Source organism: Giraffa tippelskirchi, chromosome 4, assembly GCF_054371585.1.
Source record: "Giraffa tippelskirchi isolate mGirTip1 chromosome 4, T2T-mGirTip1v1.2.pri, whole genome shotgun sequence".
NCBI lineage: Eukaryota > Metazoa > Chordata > Mammalia > Artiodactyla > Giraffidae > Giraffa > Giraffa tippelskirchi.
The window spans coordinates 138005971-138020461 of record NC_137278.1 but is presented as its reverse complement, the minus strand read 5'-3'; the positions used below and the strand labels follow the sequence as shown (position 1 = coordinate 138020461).

The 14491-nt window shown below is 38.5% G+C and overlaps 1 long non-coding RNA gene across 1 annotated transcript in view; it reads left to right on the top strand.

The window, feature by feature from the left end:
* LOC145544597 (uncharacterized) overlaps window positions 1–13476 on the top strand; it is a 34301-nt gene extending 20825 nt beyond the window's left edge. Inside the window, exons 3-4 of the long non-coding RNA XR_014081482.1 lie at window positions 10878–10950; window positions 11721–13476. This is a non-coding gene — a long non-coding RNA (uncharacterized LOC145544597). The remainder of the gene's footprint in view (window positions 1–10877; window positions 10951–11720) is intronic.
* Window positions 13477–14491: the final 1015 nt, after the last annotated feature.

Below are 14491 nucleotides of genomic sequence, written 5' to 3'. Positions count from 1 at the left end.
GGACTGCAACATACCAGGCTTCCCTGTCCATCACCAAACCCAGAGCTTGCTCAAACTCATGTCCATTGAGTCAGTGATGCCATCCAATCATCTCATCCTCTGTCATCCCCTTCTCCTTCTGCCTTCAATCATTCCCAGCATCAGGGTCTTTTCAAATGAGTCAGCTCTTCACATCAGGAGGCCAAAGTATTGGAGTTTCAGCTTCAACATGTGTCCTTCCAATGAATATTCAAGACTGATTTCCTTTAGGATGGATTGGTTGGATCTCCTTGCAGTCCAAGGGACTCTCAAGAGTCTTCTACAATACCAAGGTTCAAAAGCATCAATTCTTTGGTGCTCAGCTTTCTTTATAGTCCAACTCTCACATCCATACATGACTACTGGAAAGATCGTGGTCTTGACTAGATGGACCTTTGTTGGCAATGCCTCTGCTTTTAAATATGCTATCTAGGTTGGTCATAACTTTCCTCCCAAGGAACAAGCATCTTTTAATTTCATGGCTGCAAGTCACCATCTGCAGTTATTTTGAAACCCCAAAAAATAAAGTCTGCCACTGTTTCCACTGTTTCCCCATCTATTTGCCATAAAGTTATGGGACCAGAATGCCACAATCTTAGTTTTCTGAATGTTGAGCTTTAAGCCAACTTTTTCACTCTTCTCGTTCACTTTCATCAAGAGGCTCTTTAGTTCTTCCTCACTTTCTGCCATAAAGGTGGTGTCATCTACATATCTGAGTTTATTGATGTTTCTCCCAGCAATCTTGACTCCAGCTTGTGCTTCATCCAGCCCAGCATTTCTCATGATGTACTCTGCATATAAGTTAAATAAGCAGGGTGACAGTATACGGCCATGACGTACTCCATTTCCTATTTGGAACCAGTTTGTTGTTCCGTTGGAAAAGGAAATGGCAACCCACTGCAGTATGCTTGCCGGGAGAATCCCAGGGACAGAGGAGGCTGTGGGCTGCTGTCCACAGGATTGCACAAAGTCAGAAACAACTAAAGCGACTTAGCATGCATGCATGCATTGGAGAAGGAAATGGCAACCCACTCCAGTGTTTTTGCCTGGAAAATCCCAGGAACAGAGGAGCCTGGCAGGCTGTCGTCTATGGGGTCGCACAGAGTCGAACACAACTGCAGCGACTTAATAGCAGCAGCAGCAGCTGTTGTTCCATGTCCAGTTCTAACTGTTGCTTCCTGACCGGCATACAGATTTCTCAAGAGGCAGTTCAGGTGGTCTGGTATTCCCATCTCTTTCAGAATTTTCCACAGTTTATTGTGATCCACACAGTCAAGGCTTTGGCATATTCAAGAAAGCAGAAGAAGATATTTTTCTGGAACTTTCTTGTTTTTTTGATGATCCAGCAGATGCTGGCAATTTGATCTCTGGTTCCCCTGCCTTTCTAAAACCAGCTTGAACATCTGGTAGTTCACGGTTCACAAATTGTTGAAGTCTGACTTGGAGAATTTTGAGCATTACTTTATTAGTGTGTGAGATGAGTGCAATTGTGCAGTAGTTTGAGCATTCTTTGGCATTGCCTTTCTTAGGGATTAGAATAAAAACTGACCTTTTCCAGTCCTGTGGCCACTGCTGAGTTTTCCAAATTTGCTGGCATATTGAGTGTAGCACTTTCACAGCATCATCTTTGAGGATTTGAAATAGCTCAACTGGGATTCCATCACCTCCATCACTTGACTTCGCTTTCCAGGATGTCTGGCTCTAGGTGAGTGATCACACCATCGTGATTATCTGGGTCGTGAAGATCTTTTTTGTACAGTTCTTCTGTGTATTCTTGCCACCTCTTCTTAATATCTTCTGCTTCTATTAGGTCCATACCATTCTGTCCTTTATCGAGCCCATCTTTGCATGAAATGTTCCCTTGGTATTTCTAATTTTCTTGAAGAGATCTCTAGTCTTTCCCATTCTATTCTTTTCCTCTATTTCTTTGCACTGATCACTGAGGAAGGCTTTCTTATCTCTCCTTGCTATTCTTTGGAACTCTGCATTCAAATGGGTATATCTTTCCTTTCCTCCTTTTCTTTTCACTTCTCTTCTTTTCACAGCTATTTGTAAGGCCTCCTCAGACAGCCATTTGGCTTTTTTGCATTTCTTTTCCATGGGGATGGTCTTGATCCCTGTCTCCTGCACAATGTCATGAACCTCCATCCATAGTTCATCAGGCACTCTGTCTATCAGATCTAGTCCCTTAAATCTATTTCTCACTTCCACTGTATAATCATAAGGGATTTGATTTAGGTCATACCTGAATGGTCTAGTGGTTTTCCCTACTTTCTTCAATTTAAGTCTGAATTTGGCAATAACGAGTTCATGATCTGAGCCACAGTCAGTTCCCAGTCTTGTTTTTGCTGTCTGTAGAGAGCTTCTCCATTTTTGGCTGCAAAGAATGCAATCAATCTGATTTCAGGGTTGACCATCTGGTGATGTCCATGTGTAGAGTCTTCTCTTGTGTTGTTGAAAGAGGGTGTTTGCTATGACAGTGCATTATCTTGGCAAAACTCTATTAACCTTTGCTCTGCTTCATTCTGTACTCCAAGGCCAAATTTGCCTGTTACGCCAGGTATTTCTTGACTTCCTACTATTGCATTCCAGTCCCCTATAGTGAAAAGGATATCTTTTTTGGGTGTTAGTTCTAGAAGGTCTTGTAGGTCTTCATAGAACTGTTCAAATTCAACTTCTTCAGTATTACTGGTCAGGGCATAGATTTGGATTCCCGTGATATTGAATGGTTTGCCTTGGAAACGAACAGAGATCATTCTGTTGTTTTTGAGATTGCATCCAAGTATTGCATTCTGGACTCTTGTTGGCTATGATGGCTACTCCATTTCTTCTACGGGATTCTTGCCCACAGTAGTAGATATAATGGTAATCTGAGTTAAAGTCACCCATTCCAGTCTATTTTAGTTCACTGATTCCTAAAATGTTGACATTCACTCTTGCCATCTCCTGTTTGACCACTTCTAATTTGCCTTGATTCATGGACCTAACATTCCAGGTTCCTGTGCAATATTGCCCTTTACAGCATAGACCTTGCTTCTATCACCAGTCACATCCACAACTGGGTGCTGTTTTTGCTTTGGCTCTGTCTCTTCATTCTTTCTGGAGTTATTTCTCCACTGATCTCCAGTAGCTTAATTGGGCACCTATCAATCTGGGGAGTTCATCTTTCAGCATCTGATCTTTTTGTCTTTTCATACTGTTCATGGGGTTCTCAAGGCAAGAATACTGAAGTGGTTTGCCATCCCCTTCTCCAGTGGACCACATTTTGTCAGACCTCTCCACCATGACCCGTCTGTCTTGGGTGGCCCTACACAGCATGGCTTATAGTTTCATTGAGCTAGACAAGTCTATGGTCCATGCGATTAGATTGGTTAGTTTTCTATGACTGTGGTTTTCAGTCTGCCCTCTGATGGAGGGCTTCTTTTATTCATTTTTTCTAAAGTCTGTTTGTGCCCTTTGACCACTGTCTATTGCCTTGTTTTTCATTTTGTTACATATTTACACTTTTCTGTTATGTATTTATGTTTTCTAGGTATAAAACTTTTATAGATATCACTGAAATTTTGAGTGTTTAGTCATCCTTATTGATATTTTTATGATATATGATCTTTGTGACATAAAAACAACTTCTTTATATAAAAGTCATAAATATATCCTTTTGGAAAAATATCTGATATCATAGTTTTGTGTTTTTCTTCACACTAACCTCCTAGAATTTATTTTATGTGTAGTAAGAGGTATTAATATGATTCCATTTTTTTTCTAATCTGGATAACAAAATATCCTGATATTTGAAATGTATTGGATAGTCTTTCTTTTCCCCATCCATTTATAAAAACTTGATATTTATCAAGCTTCCAAAGATGTGTGGATCTGTTTCTTGATTCTCTTTTGTCCCACTGTTTTTTCTATCCCTGAATCAGTAAACAGTTTTCATTGCTACTAAGTCTTATTCCTTTCTTTCATAATATTCATAATTTGTAATTAAATACATTTTTCAGTAATGTGTAAGTTTCTCATTAGACCACTAAGTTCTATGTGGTAAGCTCAACGTTTTGCACGGTGCCTAATACACAGTAGAGACTCACTATACATTTGCTGAATGAATGGATGAATGACCAGAATAAAAAAACTAATATTAGAATATCATTATAATACTCAAGTAGGTCAAGCTGAAGATGGCAAGAGTGGCATCTTGATGGCAAGAATGAACATCATGGTGGCCTAACTGAATGTAGAGTTCCATAGAAGAGCAAGGAGAGATTTAAAAAGAAAGTCTTCTTAAGTGAATAGTGCAAATAAATAGAGGAAAACAATAGAAAAGGAAAGACAAGAGATCTCTTCAAGAAAATTAGAGATACCAGGGGAACATTTCATGTAAAGATGGGCACAGTAAAGGACAGAAATGGCAAGGAAGGACCTAACAAAAGCAGAAAAGATTAAGAAGAGGTAGCAAGAATACACAAAAGAATTATTCAAAAAATATCTTAATGACCCAAATAATCATGATGCTCTGTTCACTCACCTAGAGCCAGACATTCTAGAGTGTGAAGTCAAGTGGGCATTAGGAAGCATTCTTATGAACAAAGCTAGTGGAGATAATGGAATTTCAGCTATGTTATTTCAAATCCTAAAAGATGATGCTGTTAAAGTGCTGCACTCAATATGCTAGCAAATTTGGAAAATTCAGCAGTGGCAACAGGACTGGAAAAAGTTTCCATTCCAATCCCAAAGAAAAGCAATGCCAAATAATCTCAAAACTATGGTTCAATTGCTATCATTTCACATCTTAGCAAGATAATGCTCAATATTCTTCAATGTAGATGTCAATGTGACTACTGGTACATCCATACATCCAGTAGTCATGTGTAGATGGAAAAGTTGGAGAAGACTCTTGAGAGTCCCTTGGACTGCACAGAGATCAAATCAGTCAATCCTAAACAAAATCAATACTGAAGATTCATTGGAAGGACTGATGCTGAAGCTGAAACTGCAATAATTTAGCCACCTGATGTGAAGAGCCAACTCATTAGAAAAGACCATGATGCTGGGAAAGATTGAAGGCCGGAGGAGAAGGGGGCAACAGAGGATGAGATGGTTGGATGGCATTACCAACTCGATGGACATGAGTTTGAGCAAACTATGGGAGATGGTGAATGACAGGGAAACCTGGTGTGCTGCAATCCACAGGGTCGCAAAGAGTGGGACATGACTGAGTGACTGATCAACAACAAAGACTTCAACAGTAGTTGAACCAAGAACTTCCAGATATACAAGCTAGATTTACAAAAGGGACAGGAACCAGAGATCAAACTGCCAACATCCATTGGATCATTGAAAAACCAAAGGAATTTTTTAAAAAATCTACTTCTGCTTGACAATGCTAAACCCTTTGACTGTGTGGATCACAACAAACTGTAGAAATTTCTTAGAGAGGTGGGAATACCAGACCACCTTACCTGTCTCCTGAGAAACCTATATGTGGGTCAAAAAGCAACAGTTAAAACTGGACATGGAACAATGGATTGGTTCAAAATTTGAAAAGAATACATCAAGGCTGTATATTGTCACTCCTGCTTATTTAACTTCTATGCAGAGTACATCATGGGAATTGCCCAGCTGGATAAATCACAAACTGAAAACAAGATTGCCAAGAGAAATGTTAACAACCACAGATATGCAGGCAATACCACTCTAATGGCAGAAAGTGAAGAGGAACTGAAGAGCTCCTTGATGGGGGTAAAAGAGGAGAGTGAAAAACTGACTTAAAATCAACATTCAAAAGGCAAAGATCATGGCATCTGTTCCCCTCAAGTCATGACAAAGAGATGGGAAAAAATTTGAAACAGTGACAGATTTTATTTTCTTGGGCTCCAAAATTACTGTGAACAGTAATTTTGTGACTGCAGCCACAAAATTAAAAGATGCTTGCTCCTTGGAAGAAAAGCTATGACAAAACTTTGTTGTTATTATTCAGTCACTAAGTTGTGACTGACTCTTTGCAACCCCATGGACTGTAGCATACCAGACTTCCCTGTCCTTCACCATCTCCCAGAGCTTGCTCAAACTCATGTCCATTGAATCGGAGTTGCCATCCAACCATCGCATCCTCTGTTGTCCCCTTCTCCTCCTGCTTTCAATCTTTCCAATCATCAGGGTCTTTTCTAATGAGTTGGCTCTTCACATCAGATGGTCAAATTATTAGAGCTTCAGTTTCAGCATCAGTCCTTCCAATGAATATTTAGGATTGATATTCTTTAGGGTTGACTGATTTGATATCCTTGCAGTCCAACAGACTCTCAAGAGTCTTTTCCAACACCACAGTTCAAAAGCATCAATTCTTCAGTGTTCAGCCTTCTCTATGGCCCAACTCTCACATCCACACATGACTACTGGAAAAACCATGAGTGTGAAGTCATTCAGTCGGGTCCGACTCTTTGTAACCCCACGGACTGTAGCCCACGAGGCTCCTCTGTCCACGGAATTTTTTAGGCAAGAGTACTGGAGTAGGTTGCCATTTCCTACTCCAGGGGATCTTCCCGACCTAGGAAATGAACCTGAGTCTCCTGTATTGCAGGCAGACACTTTACTATCTGAGCCACTATGGAAGCCCGAAAAACCATAGCTTTGACTAAATGGACCTTTGTCGGCAAAGTAATGTCTCTGCTTTTTAATATGCTCTGCCATCCAACCATCTCATAGTCTATTGCCCTCTTATGCCCTCAGTCTTTCCCAGGATCAGGGTCTTTTTCAATGAGTCAGCTCTTTGCATCAGATGGCCAAAGTATTGGAACTTCAGCAACCTTCCATCTAATAAATATTCAGGGTTAATTTACTTTAGCTTTAATTGGTTTGATCTCCTTTTCTGTCCAAGGGACAAACCTAGACAGTGTATTAAAAAGCAGAGACATCACTTTGCCAACAAACAAACAATTCTTCTTCCTTTTTTCACGATACGTTCTGTTCAGTTGCTTGGTCGTGTCCGAGACTTTGTGACCTCATGGACTGCAGCATGCCAGGCTTCCCTGTCCATCACCAACCCCTGAGATTTGCTCAAACTCATGTCCATTGAGTTGGTGATGCTATCCAATAGTAATGTCAGCAATAAGTGCTTACCTAATAATATGTCCTAGGGTCCCATTGACAAGTATCTTATATTAGCTCATCTAATCCTCACAAATATTCCATGTTGTGTGTACGCATTATTACAGCTGTTTAAAGATGAGGAAACAGAACAGAGAGTTTAAGCAACTTCCCTAAGGTCATTCAGCTAGTATATGGTTAAAACAGAATTTGAACTCAGGTAGTCTTGCTTTACAGTTCATGCTTTTGGAGAAGGAGAGAATCTGAATGTTTGTGTTCATAGCTTATTTTATGCAGACATTGTCAAGTTCCTATTTTGAAATGTTTTTCTAATCAAACTATTTTTTAGAAAGATAATTTGTTAATTACATAAAGGTAATATTCAGGGATAGGTCTGGTTTCATTGGCGAAAGCTATGGAACTGGCCTCTTCAAATCTGCTTAGTTATGGCTTGAAATCCTAAAGGAAGATTCTCCCTCTTTCAGGATCCACATATTAGAAATGATCATATGCATAGATACACATTACCTTTTCTTCTCAACTATTTCTGTTTTCTCCAGAGTCGGATGTTTTCCAGTGTTCAAGCTTCCTTCTGCATAATACATACCTAGAGCTGAGAAGCAGAAGGAATCGAATCAGCAACCACTCCCAACCCCATTAACTGCTCTGCCTTCCCCTCACATAGCTTTTAATCTCTTTAAAAAGAGTTTTGTGGTACATATACACAATGGAATATTACTCAGCCATTAAAAAGAGTACATTTGAATCAGTTCTATTGAGATGGATGAAACTGGAGCCCATTATACAGAGTGAAGTAAGCCAGAAAGAAAAACACCAATACACTATACTAATGCATATATATGGAATTTTAAAGATGGTAACGATAACCCTATATGCGAGACAGAATAAGAGACACAGATGCATAGAACAGTCTTAGGGAATCTGAGGGAGAAGGTGAGGATGGGACGTTCTGAGAGAATAGCATTGAAACATGTATATTATCACATGTTGAAACAGAACACCATTCCAGGTTCGATGCATGAGACAAATGCTCAGGGCTGGGGCAATGGGATGACCCAGAGGGATGGGATGGGGAGGGGGGGGGTTCAGGATGGGGAACACATGTAAACCCATGGCTGATTCATGTCAATGTATGGCAAAAACCACTACAATATTGTAAAGTAATTAACCCCCAACTAAAATAAATAAATTTATTAAAGTGTTAAAAAAAAAACAAAAACAAGAGCTTTGTTTAGCTTGAAGTTACAGTCTTTGTACCCATGAAAGTTGGGGTTGGAATTAGATTGGATTTGTCTTTAATCACTCTCTGTTTTTTAAGTGGGCAGATCTTTAACAAAATTATAACCTTCTCATTTTTCCCATGACTGTCTCACAGAGAGCTATTAGAGAGTCTATCAGGAAGATAGTTCCCTGATAGAATTTTTTCCTCCAGAAAAATTTCACCTGCACACCTGTCTTTCAGTTTGGTTTCCTCATAGTCTCTGGACTACTGATGGCCCTGTGCTGTTACGGTCTTATTTTATTTAGTACACATTTTCTATAATTTAATGGGGTTGAAGAGGAAAGAAGTTTAATACATGTTCTCTATCTGTCATCTTGAACTGGCAATCAGAATAGAAACAGTTTGTGAATTCTTGAAAAAGATTTCAAATTTCCCTAGATATATTGTTTGACTTTTACAGGCACAGAAAAATTAATGACTGAATGACTATTCCAAACCAAACAGAGCCATCTTCTATCACATAACCGGAAGTATGCCAAAGATCACAAACCTTGTAGAATTTTGCAGAAGCTTTTCTTGGCTTCTCCATTGGTGGCAAATATATTTTTCCACTTGCTTTCATTTTAATTTTATTTTAAAATTAATTCTCCAGAGTGCTGTGCTGTGCTTACTTACTCAGTTGTGTCCGACTCTTTGTGACCCCGTGGTCTGTAACCTGCCAGGCTCCTCTATCCATGGGGATTCTCCAAGCAAGAATACTGGAGTAGGTTGCCATGCCCTCCCCCAGGGGATGTTCCCAACCCAGGGATCAAACCCAGGTCTCCTGCATTGCAGGCAGATTCTTTACCATCTGAGCCACCAGACAAGCCCAATTCTCTAGGGTAGGGTGCCTTTTTTTTCCAGATAAGGTAAAACAAGGAATAAAACCTTTTTAAAAAATGTATAATATAATAATATGTGCTTTTAAAAAATCTCTCCATAGCCTTTATAGTTTGACTTATCAACCTCAAGGTTAAATGGGAAATTATTATAATAACTTTTAAAACCAATTATAGAAGTGGTTCATGTTCATTATAGAAAATTGGGAAAGACATACAAACATGATAATGAAATAAAACATATCTCTTAATCTTATCATCAAAATGAGGAACTTCTTGAATCTCTACTTGGCCTGTGACTTCTCAAAGTGTTTAGTAATGAGAACCAAGAAATTTAGCAAAGACTTGGCTCATCTCGTCTTTCTAATGGTCAGTAAGTTGCTTTCCCAGGGTCATAGAGCAAGCAGTACTAATGAAGGCTTTAGAATTAGTTTTTCTTTACCAAGACATAACCTAAGCTCTAAAAGATTTGACAAATTGTAATTTTTTTATACATGTTCTCTTTATTTTTTTTATTTTTTGGTCAAAATATAGATTCTTCAGTCATTCTGTACTGACTCTATAAGTCAGCAATTCCAAATCTGGCTTGTCTGTATTTTTCCTCTTTTTGTTTGTACAAGTAAGATTTGAAAAATGCATGTGGGTTTTGAAACTCCTGCTGCACCAGCCACGATTTCCCCTAAAACTGGGAACATTTATTTGTATATATGAAGACCTGGACAGCAGTACTTGGTCAGACGTGAGACAGATGTATGTGTGCACAGCTGTTTGTGTTTAAGGATAGAATACAGACATAAATAAGGTTAGATATTCTTGGTTTGATGCTAGAATATTTTCATACACCATATTCAAAGGAATATCTGTCAAAACTGAAAACAAGGGGAAATTTATCAGAAACAGAGCACAGACCCCTTCCCCAGAGCCAGAAAAAACAAAACCAATATGGGCCTATGAAGCTACAGTCTTTTAAAATAAACTTCACTGTACAAAAGAAAACCACCTTATTTATTCATAAAAATATTGTCAGATAGTACTGTCATTTATGAAATTAAAGACTTGAGGTAGATTTTTCTGGCTTTTCTGTTGCTATCAAAATTGTTATTATGTGTAAAGCTAATAACACTAGAATAGAAAGCTTCATGAAAGAACACTATTGCTGTCTTTGCCATTAAGTTTCCTTCTTTGGCTAAGACATACTGACATTCTTTTTCTTTCTTATTAAAAAGCTTGTACTGAAACAAAAACTAACACTTCTATAGTATATATCAATGGCCAAATGATTTCCAAAAGATGTTTTCTTGTGCATGATACAAAAAGCATAGAATAAAAAAATGACAACTCTGAGATTCAGGGTCACAGAATTTTCTAAAGAATCCTAGAATTTGTTTTATGAGATGATGACCCTGAAGTCTGGGAAGTGTGCCTCAGGAAAAAGACTAACAGGGAATTCTTGTAATTCCTTTGTTTTTATTCTCTTTAGCTTAATCCAGTTAAGAAACATCATTTACATTATGTTCTATATGGATAAAGTAATTTAGTTTTAAAGCAAAATTCATTCAAATAACCTTTTCTAATTAGTGGTATAGAGAATACTTATTTTCACACTATATCTGCCAAGGTTTTCACATTTCAAATGCTCCTTTCTCTCTCCCCAGGTCTTCCCTTCAAGAAAATCTCTTTAACAGCTTAGAGCAACTCTTCAAAGTAACTACACATTTTGTTTAGAAGGTACTCTTGTTTTGATGAAAATCCTAAAACAACTCCTTTAAAGGGTTTGTTTAAAAGAATCCAAGATGCAGAGATATCCGTAAGACTGAAATGTTACACTTTATTTACACAAGTTTGGACTTTGAAGAAGTGTTTTGTTTTGTTTTCTTGTCAACTCAATAAATCATGTTGAGAATCATGGGTGACTTACAATGTTCAAGACCCAAAGAAGACAACTTAAAGTAGTCTGTCCTTTTAACCTCTGCTATGATAACTTGGTCATTATTAGCTTAAGACATGATGAAAACAGATGACTAAAAGATAGAATTTGCTGTTAGAATTTTTGCCTATGTAATTGAAGTATTTTACACTATGTCTCAAATCAGAAACACTTGCTAAGATTTTACATGTCTTCAAAAATTGTAAAATTTCTCTATGTAGCCCTTGTTTATCACAATTTTGAGAATTATATATTTTAGGTCATTAAATATAAAGAGAAACATAACAGGAAAACAATGGAAAGAAAATAAAATTATGAAGCAATGAAAAGTCTTTTTCATTCATCTCATATACTTGAAATGAATACATGAAGCAGTGTAAGAAAGAAGTTCATACTGTAAAACAAAATGTGTTTTTGTTTCCATGGATATATAGTAGCATCATAATTTGGAGAGGAAAAAGTAACCTGAAGAGTTATATATTCCCAAGAGGAAGCTTTTTAAATTAAATTATATTTTGTGTAAACTTCTTGAGAGAGTTCAAATTTTGTGACTTGATTATTTTATTCGCAGTCTATTTTTCGCTTGGAGTACAGCAGTTCCTCTACATACAAGCCTTCAAGTTGTGAACTTTCAAAGATGCAAAAGTGTGTTCCATCAACTTCAGGCATGAGAGAAAACTGCAACTTGCCTTCTATCTCCTATTGCTGATGATTCTTCAGCTCTACCATCTCCCACCCCCTCTCCCTCCTCCAGTCAATAACTCTTCTTGCCCATTCACTTCATGCCAGTTCCTGTATGCCGTCTGTTGTACTGTACTACTGTACTTTTCAAGGCACTGTACTGGGAGATTAATTTTTTTATTTTTGGTTTGCTTTTTATGTCTTATTTGTGTGAAAAGTATTATAAACCTATTACAGTACAGTACTATATGGTCAATTGTGTTAGTTGTATACGTAGACTAACTTTGTTAGACTTAATGAATGAATTGGACTTTTGAATGCACTCTCAGAACAGAATGTATATAGGGCGCTTTCTATATAATGTTAAGAATAAAGACTAAAGGCTACTAGCAGAGAAATAAAATTTGCAAATTTACAAAGTAAAGTACTGTTGTGAGTCACAGGAAAAATTATGCACTATATGGTGATGCAAAGATTTTTCCCAGTACCTGTTTGATGCCATGCCTGTCAACGTAATACCTACAGCACTGGATGACAATGGCTTGTTTTCTTCTCGGTCTTTAACCTTGGACTGTGGGCTTCACCAGGAAAAACAGGACCATATTTTAAGTCATTTTTTTATACTACCCACTTGGACAATGTTAGTTTTGTAGAAGAAAGAGCCAGTTTCCCCACATGAAAAACAAGAACAGTACATCATAGTCCATCTGATAGTATCACCATTCCCAAGAGTGTTCCATGTGGAACTTTTAGGCCCAGGCAATTTTAACTTCTTGGTATCAGAGGAGCATCATCACTTCATCCTGTTCCCATAAACATGTGTCCCAAATTCTCTCCTTTGGTTCATTTTCTATGACACCAACCCAACATACACACACAACATTCAATTTACTATTTCTGAATCACCAAGCAGAATAACTATATTAGGTATAGACTTCTCATTGGGCCTGGACAGCCTCTGTGAAGCCCATGCATTAGTGTGTTTGTGTTTGTCTCCAGATTCCATCAGGGAGCTACTTCCCCAACATAACTCCTCAGTGGCTCAGTTATAGAGTTCCTGGCCAATGAGATGTGAGTGTAATGGGAAAGAGTGAGAGTTCTGCCCATCTCATTATAAATGAAATATTCCAAGCATACAAAAAATTGTACATAATGAATCTCTGTATATAATCTCGCTATATAATAGCCTTATTAAATCCTCAGTATTTTGCTATATCTGCTTTAGATCTCTCTCTTGTTTGAAACAAAGTATCAATAGAACAGATATGTTTCAGTTCATCATGCCACCCACTTTGAACCCAGTCCTCCCCTGCCCATGACATATATGAAGATCAACAGTATTCCACATTTGGTGGATATCATTTCCTTGCATGGCTTTGTACTTTTACTGTATCATAAATATATCTATAATCATTGTGTATTATTGACCTGTTTAGTTTACACACAGATATTAGTATCATTTTTGTATTTCATTCTACAACTCTTCTTTCTTTCAACTTTATATGGTTGAGATTTTTAATGATTTTGAGTTATTGCTGTGTGTATACTCAGAAGTATATAATAATTTAGAACCTAAGATATGCTCTTTATAATTTTTATGCATTCTATAAAAAATACACTCATTGTAAATAAATAAATTCAAAAAATATTGCAGAAGCACTTCAAAAGTATGTCATTGCAAAACTGCCAAATTAAACTCTATGTTTACCCATTTTGCCAGTAAACAAGCAATTACTCTGTAGGAAATGTCCTCAAAAATGAACAAATTAGTCGACATACGAGACTGCATGGCATGTTCATTCCTTACTTATAAGATATCAAGAATGCCTCAGACTACCAGCTGAGAGCTGGCAGGAGTCCCTGACCACTGGGAAGGAAAATATAGATCCACACAAAACTTAGTAGGATGAAAGAAGGAAGAGAAAAAGAGGAGGAGAGTGAGCTGGGACCGGATCTGCACCCAGGGGGTGGGGGAGCTGAAACAGTGATGAGATCCCCACATCAGGGCAATCGGTTGGGACAGAGTGGACATGTTTGAGGCTGTCAGAGAGTGAAGCAGCTGATCTGTGACTGAATGGAGTGAGGACCACACAGACAATTTGTGCTGTGGGCCTCCATACCCCAGAGAGGGACACAATACCACTGGAATGAGCAGCAGCTGGGAGCTGGAGTCTGGCACTGGAGAGAAATCCCAGTGCAAGGACCGCTGCGGACTTCAGGAGGATGGCTGGAGAAGATAGGAGGGAGGAGATTGCAGCACAGAATGCCTTTGGAGGAAGGCCGAGCAGCCAGGGAGGCAGAGTGCTACTGCTGAGTTGTGCATAGAGGGTGGAGCCATCACTGTAGCCACTCTCTCCCAACAGGCTGGTACCAGCAGCTGACCAATAGAGAAAGACTCCATCAAGGGTATACCTTTGAGCTCCTGACACATTGCACAATAGAGAAGGTCCAGTCAGGAAGACCTTTTTGAGCGCCAGCTGATAGAGGCTAGAAAAGGATTCTAACAGCTCTGTATCTTCTGTGCTCATGGCTGCTGGCTTCACCGCACACCTGGCACCACTGAGGTCTCCACAATCCAAGAAGCCATGGCACCTCCACACTCAGTACTCACTGGGGAAGAGCTGCCAGAGGCTAGAAAAAGACTTTAATGGCAGCATATCT